The sequence below is a fragment of the Chrysemys picta genome, chromosome 16, assembly GCF_011386835.1.
Source record: "Chrysemys picta bellii isolate R12L10 chromosome 16, ASM1138683v2, whole genome shotgun sequence".
NCBI classification, from domain to species: Eukaryota; Metazoa; Chordata; order Testudines; family Emydidae; genus Chrysemys; species Chrysemys picta.
Window position 1 is genome coordinate 14,409,184 of NC_088806.1, and position 27,424 is coordinate 14,436,607.

The window sequence follows — 27,424 nt, forward strand, 5'->3', positions numbered from 1 at the left end:
GTACACCTAGATGTTTTATAATTCTATTATGAATCATCATTTCAGCCCATTTTCTTGAGTCTGAAATAAGTTGCGCTACTTTGTAATCCTCAGGACTTCCCCAAGTGTCTTTTCTGTACTACACTTTCCATTCTCCTATACTCCAGTATAATAGGGGATGTTAATACGTGATTGCAAGTGGAATTTTCAGAAGCTCCTAAGTGAGTTAGAAGCACATGTCCCATTGACTTTCAATGGGATTTGTGCTTCTACCACATTAGATACTTTTGAAAATTCAACCTTGCCTATTTTGTTGGCAGCTGAGAACCTTCAGCCTGGAATTCCCATTGACCTCTTCACTGTGCCATCTGGTCTTGAGGACTTGCTGCTCTTAAATTTATCATTTTCATCCAGCACCTATTCTTGTGACACCTCAGTCTCGGACAGTGCCTCATCTTCATCACCACAAAAGGGCAGGTCAGGTGAAGACTGATGCAAAGAAATCAGTTAGCATCTCAGCAATGTCACTATCTGCTTGGTTGCTTCTTTTACCTCCAGACAGTCCAGGAACCCCACATTTCCTCCCCGGGTGCTCTGCTTCTGATGTACATACAGAATAGCTTGTCTTTATTTGTCTCTTTGCTATTTAGATTCTGTCTTTATCCTGCTTATTTTCTTCTTACATTTTACCCACCATAATTCAGATTCCTTTCTATCAACTTAACTTGGGCTGGGTTTTCAGGAGATGAGGGTTTCAAGACTGGATGCCTTCTGTAAGATATGCTTTAGGCTAACACAAGCTATTGGGCTCAATAGTGGGAAAACTGGAGGGAATTCTCTGCCCTGTGTTATACAGGACTTCAGACAGATTATTATCTAAGGATCCCTTCTGATGTTAAAATCACTGATGTTTGCAGTGTTAAAACCTATGAGATTTATAGATTCATTTAAATTACAAGGGATGGAGCATGAAGGTGACACCTTAAACATGGATCCAACAGTTAACCCATGTCAATGTCACTTTAACATGAACATGTCATGATGTGTATACACCCCATGCCGGTTCAGCAGCCAAAGGGTTAACAAATCACCTGCCTGCCTGCTCAGTTAATGCGGAGTGACAGCCCAACTGTGAGCAGAAGGGCTGTGAGCAGAAGGGCTGCAAAGCAGGAGGGTGGGGTGGCTGCCAGGGATGCAGAGAGGTTACCATACATCCAGGTTTTCCAGGACATCGCCTCTTTTTTGAGGCTCCGCCCTCTGTCCAGGCAGATTTTTCAAATAACAGGCAATGTCTGGGATTTTTGCAGAGCAGATGTTGCAGCTCAGAAAAAGCCCTGATTGGTCCACTTCCTGATTGGTCCCTCCCCTGCAGCCACAGCTGATTGGTCCCTTCAGAACCCAGCTCCCAGCCCTGGAGAGGGGGTTCCCACAAGGACGCATTGACTGATGGGCTGTCACTATGTCCTGGGCTTGTGCCAGCTGCTCTGCCACTGTAATAGGGAGAGACACTGCCCCCACCTCCAGTAAGTGTCCCACCTCAGGTACCCTCCAGCTCCCCCATTTCCATAGCCCTCCCCTCCCAGGCAGTGTTCTCTTTTTGGGAACCTGAAATATGATAACCCTCCCTCCAGTAGACTGGGGAGCAGCTGCCAGACACCAGCCTGCCAAAGAGGGAGAAGCAGCCCAAGAGGGTGGAGAAGCCTACAGAAGAGGGGAGGTAGGAAGTTGCTCAGGGAGCAGCCAGGGACTGAGAAGGACTGGCTCTGCCTGTTCCAAACAAGGGTCCTGAGCTGCAACCCAGTCAGGTGAGCTGGTCTGGGTTCCCCCATCTCCTCCAGCTAGGGGCCTTTGGAGAAGGACTTTAACCCAGGAGACCAAGGGCTGAGTAGCACTCCGCTAGGACCCTGGAACTTTTGACTCCACACAATCCTGAAGGAGGCAGAGACTATCGAGCACCCAGCCAGGAGGGCTCAGCTCAACAAGGACAACATATGCCGACGGTGCATGGGGACATAAGGGGGATGGAGCCAGGTTGGTGTAGCTTCCAGTCTTGCCACAAGGGGGTGCTAACAGAGAAAGGCCCCCATATTACAGAACAACAATTACAGCAAGAGCAGCAGCACTTAGACTGTAAGTGTTTGGAGTAGGGACCATCTTTCTTATGTGTTCGTACAGCTCCTAGCACAATAGGGCCCTGGTCCAGGATGGGGGCTGCTGGGCATTACTGCAATAATAATTGTACAGTGGGGCAAACTCATTTTATTCATGTGGAACCCACTCAGACATCCTGGGTTCGAACATTTGTTTTGACCTCAAGTGCAAATTGCTTTGCATTCTGCTTAGGAAAGGCTGAACAAAGGAACAGAGAGGAGATCGAGAGAAAATCATATATCCAGTCACTGTACTGTCTGCACACTTGTGCCAGCCTAGCTCCTGAGCCTGTTGTCCCGCCCAACCAGAGAACATACCCTTTGGCGAGTGAAAACCCACATTTCTAAGTTGGCCACACCCCTGGAAAAACAACAAAACCGGGGTTGAATTACAGGAGTGAAAGGTTAGAGAATTTAGACTTGTTTAGTGGATCCAAAAGTGGCCTCTGATGTTTGCAAACCCTGAGATTCCAAGGGGGCTCAAATCACTTCCCAGCACTTAACCAGGGTGCAGACAACGGGCAGCCAAGCCCCAGAGGGACAGAGATGAGGAGCTGGGAGTCATATTTTCACCTGGTTTTCAGTTAGAGGCTCATTTCTCAGTGTAGCTGGAGCCAATGATGGGCTTGCAGGTTACTAGCACACATGAAAATGCTCAATTGCATACTCCTTTCTTACCTGAAGATTGGACGATGAGCAAAACAACAGCTATCATTACAGGTAATGGGGAAAAGAGATTCAACCCCCAAAAAGATGATCCAGAGATAATCTATGTTCATTGATTACAAAGTTAAAGTTGTTCTTCTTTAGCGTTTATTAATGCTTGTGAGGCTAAGTTACGACAGTGATAAGCACCACAGGAAAACCCAGGAGGAAAGTCTGTATTTGGTGCATTGTTCAGGTGGCAGTAGAAAAGGCAGAAGCGGCACACAGAATGGTAAGGATGAAAAGAAACAGTGAACAGCTGCCTCATTCCACAAGCACTGTCACTGCTGTCTACTGAATGAGGCGTGGGGCCTGTGGAAAAAATATGATGTGACCTGGTAACTGAATCACAGAATCATAGAATCATAGAATATCAGGGTTGGAAGGGACCTCAAGAGGTCATCTAGTCCAACCTGCTGCTCAAAGCAGGACCAATTCCCAACTAAATCATCCCAGCCAGGGCTTTGTCAAGCCAGGCATTAAAAACCTCCAATGAAGATTTTTCCACCACCTCCCTAGGTAACGCATTCCAGTGCTTCTTGTAATGGATATGCACAAGGGGACAGAGTTAAGGTTGCAAAGATCACCTTAATTCTGCCATTTCTTCATTTTTGAGAGCTTGACTTTCCATTCTTTGAATGTAGTTCTTTTGTATGCAATATTGTTACAGTTGTCTACGTGTTTCTATTCTAAAGAATCCTGTTGCACTTGCTTATAACATTAATCAAAATTTCAGCTTTCAGGCTGTAGTTTTCTGAAGCTTCTAAAATTTTCTCTCCAAATGGAATTTTTCTTGAAAGTTTGAGCAAAAATAGCTCCCCTGTTTTTGTGTCTCAAGAGAGGGAAATTATTAATAAATAATTCACCAAAAAAAACAATGTGCACACAGCTACTACGTTGTCAACTGTTTGGGGTAGAAATCTGAAATTGGACAATGAAATAAATAAACAGAGATATCCTATCTCCTAGAACTGGAAGGGACCTTGAAAGGTCATTGAGTCCAGCCCCCTGCTTTCACTAGCAGGACCAAGTACTGATTTTGCCCCAGATCCCTAAGTGGCCCCCTCAAGGATTGAACTCAAAACCCTGGGTTTAGCAGGCCAATACTCAAACCACTGAGCTATTCTTTCCCCTTTAGTCCCACAGCTCCCAATGAAGATCTGTTTTGGTTTGGCTGAGTTATAAAGGTTTAACACACACACCCCATATTCTGCACACACGTGACATTTTTAATGACAATGTTGGATATTAGCAACAATCTCCCAACATTCAGTAGGCACCGGACATGCAGAGGAACCCTGTGTGGAATTTTTGATCTCGGAAGCTGAATGTGGAACATAGCAGCGTGCCTCACCACATCCCACTGCTAGTTTTACCTCACTGAACTCGGCTGTTCTTTTGTACATCAATTTCTGCATGGGTGGTGGGAGAAACTCCATTTTCCTGCTTGGTTTCCATTACTTTAATTCCAAAATTAAGGTTGCAAAGAGGATCCCACTATAAGCCAATTTGCACCCTCACTCTCTCTCACAGGAAAAAGATTTGCACCTCCAAAGTTTGTGATTACTCTTAGCAAAGAGGAGATTTTTTTCCTTAAATTTTAAGTAATCCAATCAAATGTTTTGGAAGGTAAAACTCATTAAATATAGTAATTTATTTGAAATAATTATCTATTTTCTCAAACTTCAGGATGGGAAGGTTTATATCATTAAAACATGTGTGTGAGAGTGAGAGAGACTGTAGAGAATCACTTGTGCAAAGGGAAATTTAAAACACACGCTAAAATTAAATAAAAAGGAATCTATTCAAAAGTCCTTGTGTCTCTCTCTCTGGGCCACAGAAACTGGTGCTGAATATTTCCAGGGCCAGAATGTCCCTACTACAGGGGAGTCTTTCAACTTCCATGTTCGCAGCATTAACCTTTTCCTCCCCACATTCACCTTGTACATGAATTAACTCCCACAAAACTACTTCACCACAGGGCAATGCATACGCTGCAGAGCCACCATCCAGGCTGCCACTCGTTTCCCCGGAAAAAAGCAAATCCCCGCGGAACCGATCCCCAGGACACTTTGCAAATCCTGAAAGACAGTTATGGAACTTGGAGGCCCATTGGGCCCAGCCTGTTGCAGTGTTTCTCAGGTCAATATGGGCCCATCCCAGCTTTAAAGCACTGCATGGACTAGAGCAGCTGGGAGTGGTGGAATCAGGACCTCAGGTGGATGAGAAGGCCTAGCTAATTCAAAGGGCAGACCCAGCACCATTCAGTCCACTGATTTTTTGACGCACAAGTGCAGAAGCCTTTTCATTGCAACCAGATGCAATATGGAAAACCTGCATTCAGGGCTAACCTAGGCCCTCATGAGCCAGGCTGACAAGTGGAGGGGGAACATGTTCAGTCATTTGGGAAGGGCACAGCAGACTTCTGCACCCCCCCAGTCATCACTATACTTAAAGTTCCAGTTGCAGCTACAGTTGCTGCTTGGAACAGCTGCCAATAGGCAGCATTTAATATATGAAATATCTTAGGCTGCCTGACGCAACTGGAACCAAGACAGTACGTGTCAAATGTGAACGGAGTTCAGAACTGACCAACAGGTGGAACAGCGCTCTAGGTATGAAAAATAGCTGCAAGCAAGTTCCTTTGCAACTGATTTATGAGAAAATATAAAGCATCATCCTAATCTCTGAACATTACACATCACGGGACTGTTGCAAGAAAAGAAGCAGAGAAAACTAGCCACTCAATTAGAAAACTAGAGTCCCTTGGCTTCCAGACTAGTTACAGCCACAGTAAGCAATTTGCTAGTCTATTCTACTCTATTTAGGTTCAACTATGCACCCATCACTCTGAGCAATCTTCAGAGTTAGGAAATTAAACAAGAAGAAAGTCTGTCGCTTGGGGTTTCCTCCCCCTGGAAAAGATATGCATGTTTGCTGTCTCGGGAGGGAAAGTGACTGTCCTTGTGTTGTGATTTGGAAAGGCTGACCAAGGACTGCTCTTTGCCTGGCACAGGACTGGCCAGGTCTGCAATCATTGCTAGTTTCTGAGGCGGGAATTATAACCCAAATGTACAAAGTTTTATTCAACTCAAAACTGCAATTTTTTGGCAAATAAACTTTGCATCTGAAAAGTCTTGCTCAGCTCTAATGAACACAAGGCTCACTTGTCACGAGGATGCAAGGCACAGAGTGTTGTCCACTCCTACCATAGGACTGGGCCCTCTGTGCTGCTTCTCACACCCCACTGGCAGCTCAGGGGCGAACTGACTTTCTAAAGCATAGCACAGATGCACAAATCATCAGGAGGGGCTGTGGGGAGTAGGGTTGCCAACTTTCTAATTGTCAAAAACCAAACACTTTTGCCCCACTCCCTACCCTGCCTCTTCCCAGAGCCCCCACCCCTTTTACAAGGCCCCGCCCCTGCTCACTACAGCCTCCCTCCCTCCATCACTCGCTCTTCCCCATCTTCGATCACTCACTCATTTTCACCAAGTTGGGGCAGGGGGTTGGGGTGCGAGCAGGGGTGAGGACTCTGGCTGGGGATGTAGGCTCTGGGGTGGGGCTGGAGATGAGGAGTTTGGGGTGCAGGAGGGGGCTCTGGGCTGAGGCAGGAGTTTTGGGTGCAGGAGGGGATGCAGGCTCTGAGTTGTGGCCAAAAATGAGGGGTTCAGGGTGCGGGAGGGGGTTCTGGGCTGGGGCAGGGTGTTGGGGGTGTCGTCTCTGGGAGGTAGTTTGGGTGCAGGAGGGGGCTCAGGCCTGGAGCAGGGGGTTGGGGTGTGGGAGGAGGAGCGGGCTCTAGGCAGTGCTCACCTCAGGCAGCTCCCAGCACTGGCTGGCATGTCCCTGCGGCCGTTAGGAGCAGGGGCCGCCAGGCAGCTCCGCGTGCTGCCCCCTTCCACAGGTGCCACCTCCGCAGCTCCCACTGGCCGTGGTTCCTGGCCAATGAGAGATGTGGGACTGGCACTTGGGGTGGGGGCAGTGTGCGGAGCCCCCATGGCCACCCCCGCGCCTAGGGTCTGCGCAGAGCTGGGCAGGGAGCCTGGCTTAGCCCCGCTGCGCTGACTGGATTTTTAACGGCTGAAGTCCCTTTTCGACCAGGCGTTCCGGTTGAAAACCAGACGCCTGGCAACCCTAGTGGGGAGCAGGCTATGGCCTTCGGCATATTAGATGACTGAGCAGAAGGGAGGTTCTCATTAATTCACTGGAATGTGACACCAGGATCAAGGGTGAGACAGAGTCAGCAGCCTGGACAGTGTGGAGTGCTGCCCCTCGAAGGGGTATTTAGGGCAGGGGAAGGACCTTTGTTCCTCAAAGGTCACCGCTCCCCACAGCACAAGGGAGATTTTTGCAGCATCCAGGAGCCTGCAGAGAACAGCAGCCACAGAGAGTTGGCTGCCTTACTCCCAGCCTTCACACACACGGACACTGCGAGCCGGCTGTCCGCCTGCACACACACACAGGCTATTCCTTGCCATCACATTGACGCTAGCATCACCTCCACTGCTCATATTTATTAATTGTCCAAACCTAATGGAGGAATGCATTGGCAAAAAAGGGTAATGGCCATCAGGCCAGCAATAAAACAGAATTAATGGTCCATAGGAAGAAATCATGTCCACTTAACACCGGCTTTGAAACTGTAACAGAATCATGTAATACCAGCAGGGCTTTTCTCCGTATGCAGATTGCTTACACCATGTTAATCACTCACAAAGCAGGCCACGTTCTCCCTCAGCTCACATGACCCTCCAGGGACCAGAAACATTTAGTGAAAGGATCATTACCAACATGCCCAACTGCAGCAGCGCCCACGAGCTCCAGCCCAGAGGAACACAGGAGCGAGCACCTGGACCAGGCTGCAATGTCTGAGGAATGCAACTCCAGCCCTTTACAGCAGGGCAAGCAAGCAGCCAGTCCATGGCTCAGACCCACAAGCAGGCAGGGAGCAGCTGCTGTGGGAGACAGCAGGGCAGGAACGGTCTGTCTGTATGCAGTGAACCCCCAGGTTGGTAGAGGCTGATTTTCAGCTGCTCTTTCCGGCAGCACCTGAGCTGTAGATGTGCTGGAGGCAGTTAAGGTCGCCAACTTTCTACTCGCACAAAACCGAACACCCTAGCCCCACCCCGCCCCTCACCCATGGCCCTGCCCCAGCCCCACCCCTTCTCCAAGGCCCCGCACGCAAGGGCTCCGGCTGGGGGTGCGGGCTCTGGGGTGGGGCCAGGGATGAGGGGTTTGGGGTATAAGAGGGAGCTGGACAGTGGAGCTGAGGGGTTTGGAGTACGGAAGGGGGCTCCGGGCTGAGGCAGGAGTTTGGAATGTGGGAGGGGGTCAGGGGTGCAGGCTCCGGGTGGCGCTTACCTCAAGCAGCTCCCAGAAGCAGCGGCATGTCTCCCCTCCGGCTCCTACGCAGAGGCACGGACAGGCAGCTCTGCGTGCTGCCCTGTCCGCAGGCACCACCCCTGCAGCTCCCATTGGCCACGGCTCCTGGCCAATGGGAGCTGCAGAGCCAGCGCTTGGGTTGGGCCCCTATGTGTAGGAGCCAGAGGGAGGCCATGCCGCTGCTTCGGGGAGCTGCGCAGAGCCGCGTGGAGCCATGGCAGGCAGGGAGCCTGCCTTAGCTCCCCTGCGCCGCCGGCCGGACTTTTAACGGCCCGGTCAGCAGTGCTGACTGGAGCCGCCAGGTTCCCTTTTCGACCGGCCATTCCGGTCGAAAACCTGACACCTGCCAACCTTCCTGGCAGTACTGCCTGGAGGCACCTTGCAAGGGCTCAGACCAGGTTTCCAAACAGGAAGCCTGGCGCTGCAAAGTGCTAGCCATTGAGCACAGTGGAAGTGGAAAGTGCCCACGATCTCACTGGACTCAGCCCTCACTTTAATAGTAAATCATTATTTTAAGTTGGAAGAAAGACTGTTTAAGGGGGAAACATTAGACCCTGGAGAGGGCTAATTCCTTTGCCTATCTGTGAGGAAAGCAATATTAAAATGCAATTCTACTGAGAATGCACAAACACACGCAGAGCTGCTGTTTAATTGCAAGTGGGGCTTTTATGGAAAATGTGGTTTCTGCAAAATCGACATTTTCCATAGAAAAAAACTGCTCGTTTATGTTTCCTGTTTTCCTCAGCCAAAGGGAGACACCATGATGCATCATAGGAGATGTAGTCTGGCCAAGGAGCCGGTCCCACATCGGACATTGGGGGCATGAGGCACTCAAACTACAACTCCTATGAGGCACCACAGCAGCTCAGACAAACGCAGCTTATTGTCCACCTGACCTGAAGTGAAACGTTTCAATTCAGGAATGCTGAAATGTTTTGTTCCAGCTAAAAGGATCTAATCAAAATGTTCTGCTGTTTTCAAATCCCAAGTTTTGGGGAAAATGTCATCCCTCCAAAAAATACGCTATTTCAGCTTTTGTCCTCATTTGGAACCAAAACAAAATGTCAAAAAATGGGAAATTCCCCCATGCAATCAGATCTATTCACATCCTTTGCGTATTTGAGCAGAGATCACATAAAGATATGACACCCCCCAAAAAAATTATTGCTTCTGGGTGAGAAACAGAATTCCCACTTAAATGTGTTAACCCAAAACCAGATGGTACAGATAAGCAGGTCACCAGGTACTATGTATTTTATTAAAAGTAAACAACTGTTAATAGCACATGTTTGGCCTTACAGAAGTGTAACATATTAAGTTATCATCATTGCCTCCTTAAGCGACTGATCCACAGAAAAGAATGGAGACTACTACTGCTGTTGGATTATCTAACTGAAATCCTCCTTTAGCTCAAGTGGAAGAGGCTTTTTGGTGCAGAAAGTCCTAGGTTCAAGCCTCACTCATGACCCATGGTGAGGGCAGGTCTCAAGCAGTAAGAATGAGTGTGTCATATATACATTACATCATGGGTAATAATTCATCAGGAAAAGGACAATGAACCAAAAGAACTCTGAAGCAGATTGGATGGACATGTGCTACTAACCAACCAAGAATTTTACAACTCATCGGTTCCTAGTGTTTTACTTCTGGCTATCTCTTTAAAGAAAGTTTAATTTAAAAAATAAAAAGATCATTCACACCAATAACCATAAAACAAACTCAGATTTTCTGAATTTCAGGAAATTCAGTTAAAGGAGAAGTGAGAAGTTCACATGAAATTATGTAAATCAGAAAACATCTAAACGTCCAGCTTGGTAATAACCAATTATGTGTACACTTAAATATGTCCAAATACACCACATAAGGGTTCCCATTATCAGTCAGCATTTGCCCGGGAACCTATAATACTTTCAAAGCAAAATATTTGAATATTAGTCCCGCCTCACCAACCAAGACTGGAATTCTGGCCTTTGAGTTTTAATTGCTTCAATTAATGGCATAATTAATGCCTCAAGTAGTGCAAGCAATGAACCCCTTCCCCCCAGTAATTTGCACCCTTCTCTCGGACCTCGGAGAGAAAGATCTTTTCATCTATACACTGTCCCTGAAGGTTCACAGCGACTCAGCGACTGTGGCCTTGGCATCATGGACTCAGAGCCTACAAAGCAGTACTTAGTGCAGACCAACATACACCCCACTTCAGATCCAGACATTCAGTGTGAGGGCATAGAAGGGACGTCCTGAAGATGTAGGGTAGGTGAGTGAGGTGCTGAAGAGACAATCTATCTCAGAGAATTCCACTTACAGGTGAATAAACTGCCTGACTCCTTAAAGAACTGCCTCTGCAGATCTCCTCTTTTGGGCTTTAATTGGCTGTAATAACTCTCCTGCGTGGAGGCTGAGGAATGTCTTTCTAGAAGCTGCTCTCCTAAAAGGAGCTTTAGACTTGGCTCTTATACTGAGAGGTGCAGCAAGACTAGGGTGACAAGATGTCCCGATTTTATAGGGACAGTCCCAATATTTGGGCTTTTTCTTATATAGGCCTTTATTACCCCCCACCCCCTGTCCCGATTTTTCACACTTGCTGTTGGTCACCCTAAGCAAGACTGGAGTGGAGCTCTATGGGGCAGCTTTACAGATTTCTGTTCCCCCATTATGTTCCACCCACTTATGTTCATGGAAATTATGAAGTGAACAGAACTCCCCTTTTAATGACAAACTCCGCACCAAACGAAGGTCAGGAAAGTACAGAGAGACACACACAAGAGAGAGGCATGTATTTACAGGTGCAGGCTGCTAAAACATGACATTTCCCTGCACTGGGCTCAGCACGGGATCCACCCCACTTGGGAGCTCCTGTTGTTTCAAAGGCACTTTCCCATAGACAGGCACTGCACTGTCAGGCCCTATGGGCTAAATTTACAGCTCCATTGATATTGAGGATTACACCAGCTGAGAATGTGGCCTTCTCGGCTTAATTTAGTTCTGATGATTTTTCTTCCCACTACAGGTCTGTTACGTGTCCTATTTATGCAGGACAACCTATTGGGCCTGCCCCTTTGATTTCTATAGCCCAGTCCTCTCCTGTAATATCACAGCCCTACGGTTGTAACAAACATTCCCAAAGTACAGATCCAGAGAGGTCAGTTTCCAGAGGCCCCCATGAAACTGTTCAGCTACATTTTAACACTCAGTCCCCTAACCACTTGTGCCTGCATCTGCTCCGACAGACACTTCCCCAGACCCTGCCCTTCCTCCACCAGCTGTAGATAAAACACGGCCAGGAGGTAATTGGTGTCTGACACAAACAAAGGGTTAAACTTACTCTGTGACTCAGACTCATTCGGGTGACCAAACATCCCGATATTATTGGAACCATCCCAATATTAGGGGCTTTGTCTTATAGATAACTATTACCCCGTCCCGCTCCCAATCCTGATTCTTCACACTTGCTGCCTGGTCCCCCTAAGACTCAGACTGTAAGGGCAGAAGGGACCATCATGACCATTTAATCTGATCTCCTGCACATCACAGGCCACAGAACCTCACCCACCCACTCCTGTAATAGACCCCGACCTCTGGCTAAGTTACTGACATCCTCAAATCATAAACTAAAGACTTCAAGTTACAGAGAATCCGCCATTTACTCTAGCTCAAACCAGAAAGTGAGCCATGCCCCCCGCTGCAGAGGAAAGCAAGAAACTCCCAGGGTCTCTCCCAATCTGACTCGGGGGAAAATTCCTTCTTGACCCCATATATGGTAATCAGTTAGACCCTGAGCATGTGGACAAGACTCACCAGCCACACACCTGGAAAAGAATTCACCAGCCATTGGAGATATTTGCCACTAGCAGTCACAGACTGGCTACATGCCACTGTAGTCAGTCTCATCATACCATCCCCTCCATAAACTTATCAAGCTCAGTCTTGAAGCCAGTTAGATTTTTTGCCTCTACTGCTCCCCTTGGAAGGCTGTTTCAGAACTTCACTCCTCTGATGGTTAGAAACCTTCATCTAATTTCAAGCCTAAATTTGTTGACGGCCAGTTTATATCCATTTGGTTTTGTGCCAGCATTGGCCCTTAACTTAAATAACTCCTCTCCCTCCCTGGTATTTATCCCTGCAATGTATTTATAGCGAGCAATCGCAACTCCCCTCAGCCTTTGTTTTGTTAGGCTAAACAAGACAAGTTCCTTAAGTTGCCTCCCATAGGGCAGGTTCTCCTTTCCTCTGATCATTCAAGTAGCCCTTCTCTGTGCCTGTTCCAGTCTCAATTCATCTTTCTTAAACATGGGAAACCAGAACTGTACACATTATGCCAGATGGGGTCTCACCAGTGCTTGGTATAATGGTACTTTCCTGTCTCTACTGGAAATACTTCGCCTGATGCATGGTAGGACTGCATTAGTTTTTTTTCATGGCCATATCACACCAGTAGCTCATAATTATCTGTGATCGACCAATACACCCAGGTCTTTCTCGTCCTCTGTCACTTCCAACTGATATGTCCCCAACTTACAGAAAAATGTGCGTTGTTAGTCTCTCAGTGCAGGACCTTGCACTTTGTGCTATTAAATTTCATCCCATTTCTATTACTCCAGCTTTCAAGGTCATACAAATATTGTATAATATTCCGTTCCTCATCTGGATTGGCAATACCCCCCAACTTTGTGTCATCCGCAAATTTTATTTGCACGCTCCCACTTTTTTGTGCCAAAGTCATTAATGAAAATGTTAAATAAGACTGGTCCCAAGACCAATTCCTGACCTCCCCAACCAGGGAATTAGTATGACCATCTGCCATTTGGATAAGACACTATAATCAACTAAGGACATTTCTGCCTCCCCCCTCTGACTTGAATCATCCAGGCCACAGAACCCATTATTGGAGTTAATTTCCACAAGATCAATGCACAAATATGAAGCATCTGTTATATAAAATGCTAGTACAAACTCCATCCATGACCATGGCAGCCCACCACGCTCCTGCCTTGATAGTTGGAGCATTTAAAGAAATGTGATATATTAAGAAGTCATGGTAGTGGCAGAGCAAACAAATTATTTGTGAGTATCTCATCTCAGATGACATCGTTTCTCACCCATCACAGATGCACCCCCCAAGCTACGATCCCCATCTCCTGTCACTACATGACAGCTCGCCTCAGATTACAAACTTTATCTACAAAATGCTATTAGAACAGGTGAACTCCGGAGGATCCCAAATCGGCTGCCGGCTCAATCAGTTCAAAGCATTTCCTCCCACTACTGCCTGGGATAGAATGAATTTTAATTGGAATACACTCTGGAAGACGGAGAACCATTCTGTTCAAACATACGCAAAGCTGTTATTAAATGCTAATTTTATGCAAGCAGGTTAGCTCTAGCTTTGGGGAGGGACTAGCATGGTTCGAATAATTTTCTCCTTTTATACTTTGTAACAATGAACTCTAATATCTCGACTAACATCGCATGAACAAAGGATGGATCCTCCTCCCTATCTGCTTATTTACAATTGCCATCACATAGCTGCGTGCTGTAACAACTATAAAAAGCTCTTTACTAGAGTTGGGAAATAGCTCCTCGCTTTTAATGGCAACACTCCCAAGACTGTAATGCGGAAAGGCTTCTGTTACGGGCACCTCTCCACCAACTGGGTTCCACGCCAGACTCACAACAAAGTTCTACTCAAAGAGAGTGAATAGATTCCTTTACTTCCCACCACCACTGGCCTCCTCCTAGCTTTAGGTTGCCATGAACACATCCTGGCCTGTTCTCAAGTCCCTCCATTGGCTCCCCATCAGTTTCTGATGCCAGTTTAATACTTTTATCCTAATCCTCAAAGCAATTAATGAATCAAGACAAAACTATATTAAAGACTGAATTTTAATCTATGAACCTCTCGCTCCCCTGGGACACTGCAGCTCACAGAGCCCAAGATGAAGCACATAAAACCAGGGAATAAAAGCATGCATGGTCCAGGGTATCCGGTTATGGAACAAATTTGCAAGAGGAGATTGGGTGACTCCAGAGTCTGACTATCTCTAGGAGAGGTTGCAAAGCATTCCTTTTTGAAAAGGCCTTTCCAACATAAGAACGACACTCACAACAACAACACCCTTTTCCATACAAAAAAATCCCAGTTGACCCCCCCGCAAAAAAATACCCTGGAACAAAATCAAGCAAAACAATAAAAAAAAACCCACAAAAAAGGCTGCAAATATTCCTTCCACCTCAGATGCTCCTCTTTGATAGCACCCGCCATGTCTATGAACATCAGACTGGATTTTCACAGGTCCTGAAGGGAAGGAGGGGCCCAAATCCCTAGCTCAGTGACAATAGCAGACTCATAAACTTCAGACATGGTCTAGCCACTAGAGGGGGACAAAGAGCCAGACTGTGTTAATATGCTTTACACAAAAGAATGACAAAATCTGAAGGGATAAAAGGGTGCAGACAGCTCCTTCACAGGTCAGCCATGTGAGCCAAGTTTCCCTTCTTTCCAGCTGAAAGCATTTCCCCAAATACAAAGCTGTGTATGTGTGTGTGTGTGTGTGTGTCTGTGCATGTGTCCTGCAAAGCTAGCACACCAACCAGCCCTGCCTCCTCCTTACACACCTAACACACTCCTGCTGCTTCAGGGTCACCCCTGTTTTCCTTCTCTCTAGCACTTCGCCTTGCAGGGTCACCTGGCTCAGGGCAGCAGAACGGAGGAGGGGCACCAGTGGGGACTAGCGCTCCCCAATGGAAATATTGTGGGGGCTGATCTATGTTTACACCCCCAAATATTTCCTCTGTACCCAGGGAGGGTGTGAGATGGGGCAGCCCTCTTGGCACTGGGGAGAGGGGGCACCTGGAGTCAGAGGTGGAGCCAGGCAGGGCAGGGACAGGGTGGAGATGCATCATTTCAGAGATGGGGGCAGAACTGTTTCACCTCCGGGGCAGGAGCCGCTGCCAGTTGTGTAAAAGCAGCATGCGAGGTGGGGACCAGGGAGCCAGGCAGGCAGCTGCCCAGACTGCACCATTTCCTCGGCATGCCCCATTGCCCTCCCGATTGCCACCAGTACCAGAGCTCTGGGTGCTGCCCAAATCCCCTGTGCACCCCAGCTCCTTGGCGCACATCCTTAGCTCCAAACCTGAGCTGCCTCCATTCGAGACTGAGCTCCTACCGCCGCTGCACTGGCTAATGCAACCCTAGCTGTGTTCAGCAGAGCACCCTGTCAGTAACCGGCCACAGCGGGAAACGGACTCTGCGCTGTTGGTGGTGATGTGTGAAGGAGACAGAAGAAATCAGAGAAAGGAAACGTAACAACCTGACACATTGAGAAAATGACATTTTCTTGCCCCAGAAACTGTTGAACACCAGGCATTTGGCTGGCAAGCTGAGGAAACCGTCTAAGGCAACTATTCCTGGGAGCATCTCTTTCATACCTGCAGCAGTTTGACCTGAACCTGAGTGGTGGTGACAGCGATGCCCAGAATCCTCTCCTGAACGGCGGCAGCTTCACCAGCACTCACTATTCAGACAGTTCTTCGCTGCAGGCCTGTGGGATTTTCCTACTTCTCCTCTGCTGACAGAAACTAAAATCAAACTCAGTAGCCGAATCACCCAGGGACTCAGGATGCCAAGTTTCGGAGAAAGGAGATAAGCAGAATGCAGCAGAGAGCAGAAGCTTGACTCAACCAGCCACTATCCAGCCAGATTTGTCACTGTCATTCGTATTTGGCAATATCCTGCATGTGAGCTTGTCCTTAATATTAGCCTACACGTTTACTCTGGGTCTCGGCAAAACGGCCGAAGGCCAAGGACTGAGTTACCTTCTTTTCCGGTCCTTCAGCAACATTTATAGGAGAAGCGGGGTGGATGTCTGCACCACTCCTGCTCAGGAGATACCTTTGCTGTGGGTAAAACAGACGACTTCTGTCTGCCCCATTACGCAGACGCACAATGCGGGCTGATGAAGATGGAGCCCAGTAAGGGACTGTAAGGTCGCTCCCCACAATGCACCACCTAAGAGTGGGGAAGGGGTGTTAGTAACTGGATCATTAGTCTCAGTGGATCTAGGGGGAGCTTTCCAGTTGTCCTGAACTAGGGAGCCTTCCCAAAGCAATCAGGTCCAGGAAAATCACTATGGACTAAATCCTGATGTTTGAAGGGGACGTTATACAAGCCAAACAAAACAAGCCCATTTTATTTGCTCTCCACTGCCGTGGCTATAGATAGTGAGGGCTTCTTCCCTCCATCGATTGTCCACTTGAGCCAAATCTGATCTATGTTCCCAATCGTTTGCACCTACACATTTCTCCCCTATTATGGTTTCCATGCATAGTGCACAATGCTCTTCTCTTCATATATTGATCCAGAATCATTGCCCACCATCTTGTTCAGCAGAACCACTGGACACAGCACTAGCTGAAGCACAAGGGCACTGCTGCACACAGCCCAAGAAACCAAAGGATAATTACTGCAGTACCTGCTGCTAGCAGGAAGGCTGCTGAACATCTTCCATTGGGAATCTGTATTTTCAGATATTTATCAGTTTCTGGTAAGTTATCCCCAGTTGGAGAACACTTCAATCTCCCTGGTCACTCGATTACAGACCTAAACGTCGCAATGTTACAACAAAAAAACTTCAAAACCAGACTCCAAGGAGAGACTGCTGAATTGGAATTAATTTGCAAATTGGACACCATTAAATTAGGCTTGAATAAAGACTGGGAGTGGATGGGTCATTACACAAAGTAAAACTATTTCCCCATGTTTATTTTTCCCCCCTACGGTTCGTCACACCTTCTTGTCAACGGCTGAAAATGGGCCATTTTGATTACCACTACAAAACGTTTTTTTTTCTCTCCTGCTGGTAATAGCTCACGTTAACTCATCACTCTCGTTATAGTGTGTATGGTAACACCCATTGTTTCATGTTCTCTGTGTATATATATATCTTCCTACTGTATTTTCCACTGCATGCATCCGATGAAGTGGGTTTTAGCCCATGAAAGCTTATGCTCAAATAAATTTGTTCTCTAAGGTGCCACAAGTACTCCTGTCCTTCCCTTTGGGTCCGATAGTCTCCAAGCCTAGTCTGTAGCCAAATGTGTATTTTGTTGAGAGACTCGAGCAAAATTCCTTCATAGAAAAAATACCCCCCCAAAAGGGTTGGTCTTTAACAGACAGCCCCCACAAGACTCCATCTGGAATGACTAAGGTTTGGAAGTTGGAATTGACTGGAGACAGCCCTCGCTAAGCAGCAGTCCGTACGCTTCAGTGGAAGGATGTTGTTTATGGCATTAGAATGGTAGCTGCATTTGGAAACAAAGTGCTGGGTCCATTGTTTGGGTTTGCTGTGGGCAGCAAAGGCAGGAGGTAGATGGGGTGCATTTAAATGTTCTGTAGCTATATATTTAGAGACCCTCTGCAGCTACAGGATGGCTAGTTAAGAGCTCTGTAGCACGGGGATTCAATCCCCCATGCTCACTCGCAAGCTGTGTAGGATGGACTCTCACAAAAGCTCTGGGCCTCCCTTCGTAAGTTCATGGTTCTGCAGAGCTGATGAGCCTGCGAACCCCAGAGAGTAAAGCTCCTTGTTCACTTTCTCCCTCTTTTCTCTTCAAAAGAAACTGTGGAATTGCAGTAAATGAACCTGTGACTGCAGCAGCCAGGCTTGTGAATGCAAGGAAGTGTGAATGCAGCATATGGATACACAGTCAAACCGTCAGAAAATGTCCCTTATTATGGCATTCTTGCCTATTTACATAGTTTGTTTTTCCAATAGCTCAGTATAACTGTAAGGAAAGCAAAGCTTATGTTAAAAACTCCTAGAACAAGATGTTCACACTTGTGTGCCTAAAGTTAGGCACAAAATGGGGGAGGGGATATCTTTTATTGGACCAGCTCTGTTGGTGAGAGAGACAACTTTTAAGCTACACAGAGCTCTTCTTCAGGGCTGGTCGGACCAGCAGAGCTCTGTGTGGCTTGAAAGCGTGTCTCCTATGACGTCGTGCAGTCTATATGATTTTATAAAAACATGATAATAAGTGAATATAACGTAACTGGGATATGCTTCATGCAAAAGGTCTATTGTAAGGTATCATTACAAAGCTTATAATCTACCGAGTGTGATCATCCGATTTGTATAAATGTACCACTCTTGTATCTAAAACTAGAAATATAAAATATAACTCTGAGGGCCTATTGTAATTATGTAAAATGTGGGCCATTAATGATGGTTTGGAATCTTGATGACTCCCATTAACTAGGACGATTATCCGCAGATGGCTGTGTTTACCTGTGAGTCTTCCTGTATGTGTGTGTGCTGGCAAGTGGGCAATGAAGTCTTGCAGTGACATGTGATCATGTCACCTGAACTGGAATCCATCTTTAACTTGGTGCTTTTCCAGTGAGGCGGGTGGAAACCCAGAGGGACAAAGGGTTCCTGCCTTATGCAAAAGATATATAAAGGGGTGGAACAGAACAAAGGGGAGAGAGGAGCCATCATGAAGAATCCCCTAGCTATCACCTGAGCTGGAACAAGAGCTGTACCAGGGGAAAGAATTGTGCCCAGGCCTGGAAGGTGTCCAGTCTGAGAAAAAGCTTACTGAAGCATCTCTGAGGGTGAGATTATCTGTATTCAATTTGATTAGACACAGATTTGCGCATTTTATTTTATTTTGCTTGGTGACTTACTTTGTTCTGTCTGTTACTACTTGGAACCACTTAAATCCTACTTTCTGTATTTAATAAAATCACTTTTTATTCATTAACTCAGAGTATGTATTAATACCTGGGGGAGCAAACAACTGTGCATATCTCTCTATCAGTGTTACAGAGGGCGAACAATTTATGAGTTTGCCCTGCATAAAGCTTATGCAGGGTAAAACAGATTTGTCTGGGTTTAGACCCCATTGGGAGTTGGGCATCTGAGTGCTAAAGACAAGCACACTTCTGTGAGCTGTTTTCCGGTAAACTTGCAGCTTTGGGGCAAGTGATTCAGACCCTGGGACTGTGTTGGAGCAGACGGGAATGTCTGGCTCAGCAAGACAGGGTGCTGGAGTCCTGAGCTGGCAGGGAAAACAGAAGCAGGGGTAGTCTTGGTACATTGGGTGGCAGCTCCCAAGGGGGGTTCTGTGATCCAACCCGTCACATCTCCCTCCCCAACAGAAGTTGTTCCAATAAAAGATATTCCCTCACCCACCTTGTCGCTCTAATATCCTGGGACTGACACACCTATAACAACACTGCGTAAAGTTAGACACCTGACTCCACATTTAACCACCTAGTGAAGGGGATCTGGACACACCTCTGAAAAATAATGACTTACCCGTCTCAGAGTGTTTCTCCAAGAAACGCCGCTCTGGCCAGGCATTCCCAGAGTGACATGTTTAATGTTGCTGGCTTTGCTAGGCCTTTGTTCCAGAGATATTTATCTCATATTGTCCCCATATAATCTATTCCCTAAAGCTTGTCATGAAAGGTCAAACATTTCTTTCACTAGGCACTGAATTTGCTTGCGCCTGAGCTTACCCAGGTCACTGCCAGATGTTCCTTCAAGTTTTTTTTTATTATGTTATCAAAAGTAAACACATCATAAAAATCCTCAAAGGAGGCTGACTCATGAGCTACCTATACAAGCACAAATGATCATCAGGGTTCCTTTAAACATAGGGCCTGGATAACTGCTGCACCCACTGACTCTCAGCCGCAGGACTTTTCAGTGCCATCTGAATGCCCGAGTGGATCAGCAAGATATTCTCTGTCCTGCTATCGCCTCTGGAAAATGGCATTGGGAGGATTTCTGTTAAATTTAGTGAGCTAGGAGCCAGGTTGGGGAAAAGAGATACAAAAGGTGCAGGACATAGACAGCAAGACCAAATTAATCGAAAACCGTGATTGATTGGCAGGGGATATTTCATGCATAGAAAAAAATCAAGGAGCCAAAGCAGAAAACGAGCTAGGTGGCTCTGCAGAGAAAGCCAGCCACACTGACTTGCTTTTATAGAAAATCTTGTGTCAAGGCTTCTGAAAGAGCCTATCCTTGGAAAAAGCATCCCACCTTGCTGTGAGGAAAGCCCTTCAAAGTCCCCAGGGAAGGAGCACCATGTTCTGAAACCTATTGCCTTGTCTACACTGGAAAAAGGAGTCTTGTATTATAGCCATCACCACCAGAAAGAGTGCAGCTGATGGTCTACACGGGTGGGGCAGGTGGGAAGATCGAGCTAAGATACGCAACTTCAGCTACGCTATTCATGTAGCTGAAGTCCAAGTATCTTAGTTCAACTTAGCTGGCTGTCCTCATGGCGGCAAGTCGACCGCCGCGGCTCCCCCATTGACTCCGCTTACTCCTCCTGCCGAGGTGGAGTACGGGCATGGATTCGGGGATTGATTTATCGTGTCTGTCTAGATGCGATAAATCGATCCCCGATAGATCGATTACTACCCGCCAATCTGGTGGGTAGGGTAGGCGTGGCCTAACTGTGTAAGCACAAATGCAGACAGGGCTCAGACACCTTTACTTGCTCTGAGTGTTTTTATGACGTGGCACTGGGAATACCTAAGCCCTTCCCTAATGAGCAGTTCCGCATTGGTTCTGCGGCATTATCACCTGCTGCTGCTGTAATCAAGTACTAAATCGTCTGGTGTAAACACATACCAGCTAATCAGAGGAATCAATACTGAATATAGTTCACTGCACATTTGTACAAGAAATACAATTTAAAGGAGTCCAGCTGCCATTTTCCCCAGATCTCAGCCCAGCCACCGAGGCAAAGAGAAGTGACTTTGCTCAGCTGAAAAAGAATTTTGTGGAGAAAGGAACGGAAGCCTCCCACTTTCCATGCAGCAAAACTCAGTTACCTGTGATGAGAAGGCACATATATTCTGGAATCAGACATTCACATACAGATGACATGACACTATGCCAGACATTTATCAAAGCAGGCTGCAGGGCACAGAAAAAATTAACGAATACTGAAATCCAGGCCCTGCACTTGCTATGATCTTGCCCCACCCCCTTTGTCAACATTTTTTTTTCCTGGCCCTAGCTGGGGAAAATCTCTTCTCAGTATTTGGCAACTCCAGGTTCTTTCACATAGTGTGCCCCGTTATATAGTACAGGGGTGGATCTGCATACATGCTCTCTTTTGCATCAGTCGGAAGTTATTAAACTGCTGCAGGCAGGAATCAGTGGAAAAATAAGGCAATGGTACTCTTCCAAGCCCTGCCCACAAGATAAGCTCCGCCCAGAGCTGCCACTCAAAGTAGATTGTGCAGCTTTGGTAACAGGACTTTCCCCCGCCTTTCTGACACACTTAGACAATGTGTGAACTAGTTAACAATGCGGATATTTAGAGTATCGTCACTGGCATGGCGTGAGCCTGGCTCACCAACTCCTCTGAGCGATGGTTCAGCTTCTGCTAATTGTACAGGCAGACATCACTGTGTCAGTCACAGGTGTTTTCAGGGTCTCTCAGCAACCAGAGCAGCTAGAGACTGTAACCAAATAAAAGCTTCGATTCTGGAGAGCATGGCAGGAAAGAGGGGCCAGTACTGTCCAATCCAGGCCCTGGCTCTAGAAAGAAGAATGAGTTATTTTACAGGAGCTCCTCTTTTATGGCAGCTCAGGTATTTCCCCTCCCTTGCTCCCCACTGAGCTATAGACACAGCCACAAGAATTATGAGCAGATAGTTGAGGAAAGGGAACGAGCAGGGACGATCTCATTTGGCAGGCCAAGGGTGGAGGAAGGAGAAGATGCCAGGAGCAGGTAATGGAGTCAGGAATTCTGACGATTGGAGCTTGGGGTGCCAGCTCCGAGCACAGCTGGCAAGGGCAGCTAGGCAAGATAACGCATGATGATTTCTCCTATCTTTCCCAAGGTAAATCACTTCAAATCTGAGCAAAATGTTGTCCCCTAACCACCGAGCACACCCGCCAAATGTAAAATGGAATTTACCTTTATAGAGGAATTTGCCGGGGAAGGTGTGCAAGACTGGGATCATGATGGAAAACAAGTTGCAACTTCCATTACTTGCATCTGAAGAAGTGAGGTTCTTACCCACGAAAGCTTATGCTCCCAATACTTCTGTTAGTCTTAAAGGTGCCACAGGACCCTCTGTTGCTTTTTACAGATTCAGACTAACACGGCTACTCCTCTGATATTTAGCTATGGAGACTGTCACTTCTCCATAACTAGAGGTAACTCACGGGCTGCACCCTCCATCTAGTGGCAATCACTAGCATCAGGAGCATCCAAACCAAAGCCCTGATGGCGACCCATTTACATGGCATGCCATAGGCCAGTGGTTTTCAAACTTTTTTTCTGGCGACCCAGTTGAAGAAAATTGTTGATGCCCGCGACCCAACAGAGCTGGGGATGAGGGGTTTGGGGTGTGGGAGGGGCTCGTGGCTGGTGCAGAGGGTTGGGGTGACAGCTGCAAGGTGGGGCTGGAAATAAGGGGTTTGGGGTGCGGGAGGGGGTCAGAGCTCTGGGCTGGAGGTGCAGGCTCTGGTATGGAGCTGGGGATGAAGGGTTTAGGGTGCAAAAGGGGGTTCCAGGTTTGGGGGGCTTAGGGAGAGTATTGGGGTGCACGAGGGGTTCAGGGCTCTGGGATGGGGGTGCAGGCTCTGGAGTGGGTCTGGGAATGAGGGGTTTGGGATGCAGGCAACCTGCAGGCAACGCCCTCCCCCCAGCTCCCATTGGCCAAGAACTGGTGCTCAGGGCGGGAGCAGCGTGCGGAGCCCCATGGCCCCCCCGCCTAGGAGACGGGCCTGCTTCTGGCCGCTTCCGTGGCGCAGCACGAATTCAGCAGTTGCCGGAGTGGTGTCAGAAGAGGTAGGGACTAGCCTGCCTTAGCGGGTGTCAGAAGAGGTAGGGACTAGCCTGCCTTAGCCGGGCATCACTGCTGACCGGACTTTTAACAGCCCGGTCAGCAGTGCTGACCAGAGCCGCCACAACCCAGTGCCTTACATTCCGCGACCCAGTACTGGGTCATGTCCCACAGTTTGAAAACCACTGATGTAGACAACAACCACCCAAACGTATTCTGAGGCTACCTCACTTGAGCCGTGAGACACATATTTCTATCGGAGCTTAATTACAAGACATGTTTTAAGGTTAGTGGAATATTACAATCCTTTGCAGTTATGGTGGTGAGTGCAGAGGCACATTAACAGTGACTCTCTTTCCTCTCTCCCCCAGAATATGACCCGACACCCTCAGTCAGCCACACGCTAATAATCTACACTGTCTTTTGTACAGACGCCTTTATCATCTTAGGAAAGAATCCTGTGATTCATTTGGCAAACAGACTACAAATTAATCATTTATACACACACACACACATACACACACACACACACACACTTCATATTTTTTATATATTTATTAAAAATCACTGAAACAAACTGGATACAACATGGAGGAAATTTGCCAGTGCACAATAAATCTCTGCAACCTATAATAAGAAGTTACTTAAACTCACAGCACTAAATGATTTATTAATTGTCTTCTAATCCTTCCCAGCTACACTGGAACCAAGAGTGCAGACATATTTCATCTGCTGTATCATAACTTCTCCAATACCAACCAGCGTGGCTGCCGTTAATGATTCGGTCAATTTTAATTCTGGCCTGCAGCTCCACAGAAATGACTTGCAAATGGCTAGAGACAGGCAGTTACTGCAAAATTAATATAAGCTATAACCAAGAGGAGGGTGAGGCCTAACTCATATGGAATGATTCGCCAAGACATGCTGCAGTTGAAGTTAATTTTACAGGATCCAACCAGGTGCTCATTTTCAAAGAGATATTACATTTCCACACTATAAAATAGCTATTTTAAGACAGCCAGCTAAGGTTTGTATGGGATTTTGTTTCACAAACTATTCCTCCTGGTTTCAGATGACATCACCCAGATCTCTATTTAAATTTACCCATCATATAAATAAATAAAAACTCTCCCGTTTTAACACAGTAGAAACATAATGCACATGATATGCATAATTCAGATAACTGAGGAATTTCTATTACCATTTTATCTATTTATCTGAGTGTCAGTTATGTATTTAAAGAAATAGTAATACAGCACCCAGTACATACCTGGCATTTTACTTCTAAGTGTTTTACAAACACAGGTAATTAAATTAAATGCCAGTGACTGAAAATGAATTCAGCAGTTGCAGGAGTGGCTCAGATCTGGTAACGGCACATTACCAATAGAGCCACTCTCGCTAAAACTTGGAGCAGGGACTCTCTACAGTGTCGCTGGCTCTTGCGATATTAAAGCCCCAACCTCGGAGACTGGTAATTTGGTGAGAATCTCAGCTTCCTTTTTTTTAAAAGATTAAGGCTTGGTCTACACTAAACCCCCAAATCGAACTAAGGTACGCAACTTCAGCTACGTGAATAACGTAGCTGAAGTCGACGTACCTTAGTTCGAACTTACCGCCGTCCAGACCCGGCAGGCAGGCTCCCCCGTCGACTCCGCATACTCCTCGCGGCGAGCAGGATTACCGGAGTCGACGGGGAGCACTTCTGAGTTCGATTTATCGCGTCCAGACTAGACGCGATAAATCGAACCCAGAAGTTCGATTGCCTGCCGCCGAACCAGCGCGGTAAGTATAGACAAGCCCTAAGTTTCTGGCCCTCCTGGTTGTGGATAACAGAGTAAAAACATGGCACATGTGTGACCTAAAGGTTCAAAACAACAGATAGGAAATAAAGAGAACCCAACATTTATCATCATTTGGAAATCTCATGATTTTAAGCCAATCTTGTGATTTGGGGATGCTTAGGTTGATAACACTGCTGCTATGTTTAGTTCACATTAATGTTGAGCCTACTCCGTGAGTAGTCCCACTGAAATGACAGATTCTACTTGCTGTAGGTAAGGCTGACAGAATTGGGTCGTAAGTTTATGATAGCTTTGTAGAGTCAGGTCTCTCTTATGATTGTTAGGCTGAGCAGGGGCCAAATCAGGGAGGCAGTGTGGTTTAGTGGACAGTATGCTGGACTGGGAGCCTGGATTCTGCATTCTGGTACGCAGCCTCAGGCAAATCATTCACCTCTATGCCTGTTCTTCTGGGTGAAACTGTTGGCCTGCCTTGTGCAGGTCAGACTAGATGATCAGAATGGTCTCTTCTGGCCTTAAGATCTATGAGCTATCAGCCAGGCTCAGCATTTCCCTGAGAAGGGTGGATTTTATTTTGATATTTTTAAATCCTGTTCCTACTGAAGCTATTGCAGGATTGCCTCATCCAACGATAAGCTCTGGGGCAGTGGATGGCTCCGGAGCAGTCATGGTGATGGTACCCAGCACGGCAAGAGGCCTCATTTGGAAAACAGCTGAAAATATTGAGCAGGCAGCTAACAGAGAAATATTTGTCACAATTTTTTGTTGCTCACATTTTCCTGCTTTTAGGGTCACTAAATATTTGCAGTTTACAAAGTTTCAACCAAAGGTAGCTTTTCTTGTTTTAGATGGATTGAAAATCGTTAGAAGATTTTTGTGTTACTTTTCTGAATGTCAGTCTGGGTTGATTGGCTGTGATTGGTCAGAAAAGTCACATGAGATAATTGGGTTCTGATTTCTACATTGCCATGTGTGTGAGCGACTGCACTTTATCTGCTGTCTGAGCCAGTCAGAAAAACATCTCTTGATTGCAGCAGTGTCATCTGCTTCTGTCTCCCGCTGCAACTCCACCAGCCTCTGTGTCCAAAAGCCAGGGGCTGGGCCCCAAAACTCATGAGATTTTTAAAAAGTAACAACTTGCGGTGGGGGGTATTTGTCTTCTGGCATCTGAGCCTTTAGGGGTCACATTTTCAAGCTTTTCTCCCTAACCATGAGGGTTAGAAACATTATTTAAAATGAAAACCAAGATTGGAGGACAGATTTAAAATTCATAATGACCTTGACAAATTGGAGAATTGGTCTGAATTCAACAAGATGAAATTCAGTAAAGACAAGTACAAAGTACTTCACTTATGAAGGAAAAATAAAATGCACAACCACAAAATGGGAAATAACTGGCTAGGTTGTAGTACGGCTGAAAAAGATCTGGCGGTTATAATGGATCACTAACTGAATATGAGTCACCAACGTGATGTAGCTGCAAAAAAGGCTAATATGACTCTGGGCTATATTAACAGGAATATTGTAAGTGAGACGCAGGAGGTAGTTGTCCCACTCTATTTGGCACTGATGAGGCTTCCGGCTGCAGTACTGTGTCCAGTTCTGGGTACCGCACTTGAGGAAAGATGTGGACAAATTGGAGCGAGTCCAGAGGAGAGCAACAAAAATAATAAAAGGTTTCGAAAACCTGACCTAGGAGGAAAGGTTAAAAAACCCTAAGTTTTTGGGGACCTGAGGACGACCTGATAACAAGAGCTGTTACCAAGAGCACGGTGATCAATTGTTCTCCATGTCCACTGAAGGCAGGACAATAAGTAACGGGCTTAATCCACAGCAAGGCAGATTTAGGTTCGATATCAGGAAAAACTTGCTAACTCTCAGGGTAGCTGAGCTACGGAACAGGAGGTTATGGAGTCCCCATCATTGGAAGCTTTTGAAAACAAGTTGGACAAACCACCAGTCAGGGATGGGCTAGGTTTGCTTGGTCCTGTCACAGCACAGGGGGCTGGATTGGATGACTTCTCGAGGTCCCTGCCAGCCTTACATTGCTATGATCAGGGTATAAAGCACATGGCTCCAGGAACCAGGGCTTTAAGAAAAACACCAAGTATTGCAAGAGTTGGCAACCCTGCAGCTGCTGTAATTGGAGAGTAGGACTCGTCTGTCTCCATTTTATTCTTCTTGTAGCCAATAAACCAAATTCACGTGTACCTGTGTAGAGCTGCCATTTAAGTCAATGGGAGCTGGATCTGACTATGGCAGGGCCGAATTTGGCATAGAGTGTACAGCAGATAAGGGCTGGCAGTGGTCTAGGAACATGGTGGGGTCCTGGTAGCAAACAGGTTGGCTGATTGGTGGCACAGCCTCACCAGAATGCCAAGCAAACTAACCACAATGCCCTGAACCTCCACCTCATTTTCCTCACTGCAGGTCCCCAGGATTCCAGCATAAACTCTCTAGCTCCACCTTGGGAGCATGCTGCAAACCCACTGAGAGGGGAAGATGGAGATCCGCCGTGGCAGGACTAGTCACCTATGGACGAAAGGCTTTCTCAAAGTGCAAGGTTTTGCAGCATTTCCTAAAGC

General features: G+C 46.8%; 1 protein-coding gene across 27 annotated transcripts in view; it reads right to left on the bottom strand.

The window, feature by feature from the left end:
* The window catches only part of PKNOX2 (PBX/knotted 1 homeobox 2), a 658,041-nt gene that overhangs the window by 574,189 nt on the left and 56,428 nt on the right, over positions 1 to 27,424 (bottom strand). The window contains exon 1 of one of the 27 annotated variants that reach the window (XM_065570185.1): positions 15,645 to 16,219. The exons of 25 other annotated variants lie outside the window; for them this stretch is intronic. The gene's annotated coding sequence lies outside the window, so the exon portion shown is untranslated. Of the gene's footprint in view, positions 1 to 15,644; positions 16,220 to 27,424 lie in introns of those variants that run through there. One more of the 27 variants, XM_042851992.2, reaches the window with a different exon arrangement.